Below are 424 nucleotides of genomic sequence, written 5' to 3'. Positions count from 1 at the left end.
AACTACACAATTTCCTTTATGAATGTGCATGCCATTCTTGCACAGGAGCCATGCTAATCTTCTCCGGTATTATTCCAATTTCTTTTATTTTTAATTTTAAATATTTATCTATTGCTGCGCTGTTGGACATTCAGGCTCTTAGCTCCCCCACCAGGGATTGAACCCATGCCCCCTGCTGTAGAAGCGCAGAGTCTTAACCACTGGACCAGCAGGAAATCCCCTTATTCCGATTTTAGTATATATGCTGCCAAAGCACACACCACAGTTTCTTTCAGTCATCTCAATAATCCACTTTGTTGGGAAGTTCTTCTTTCTTTTGTGTTTCTACTCTTTCTTTCCCCACAAAATTTAATTCTTTTGTTGGTATTTTGTCTTTTAAACCTAAATATATCGAAGAGAAGAATATCTTTTCTCCTTGTTCATA

At 37.7% G+C, this 424-nt stretch overlaps 1 pseudogene; it reads right to left on the bottom strand.

Moving 5' to 3' along the window:
• LOC112584787 lies at positions 1 to 101 on the bottom strand (annotated as a pseudogene).
• Between the last annotated feature and the right edge of the window lie 323 nt (positions 102 to 424).

The sequence above is a fragment of the Bubalus bubalis genome, chromosome 4, assembly GCF_019923935.1.
Source record: "Bubalus bubalis isolate 160015118507 breed Murrah chromosome 4, NDDB_SH_1, whole genome shotgun sequence".
NCBI lineage: Eukaryota > Metazoa > Chordata > Mammalia > Artiodactyla > Bovidae > Bubalus > Bubalus bubalis.
This window is presented reverse-complemented; position numbering and strand designations above follow the sequence as displayed.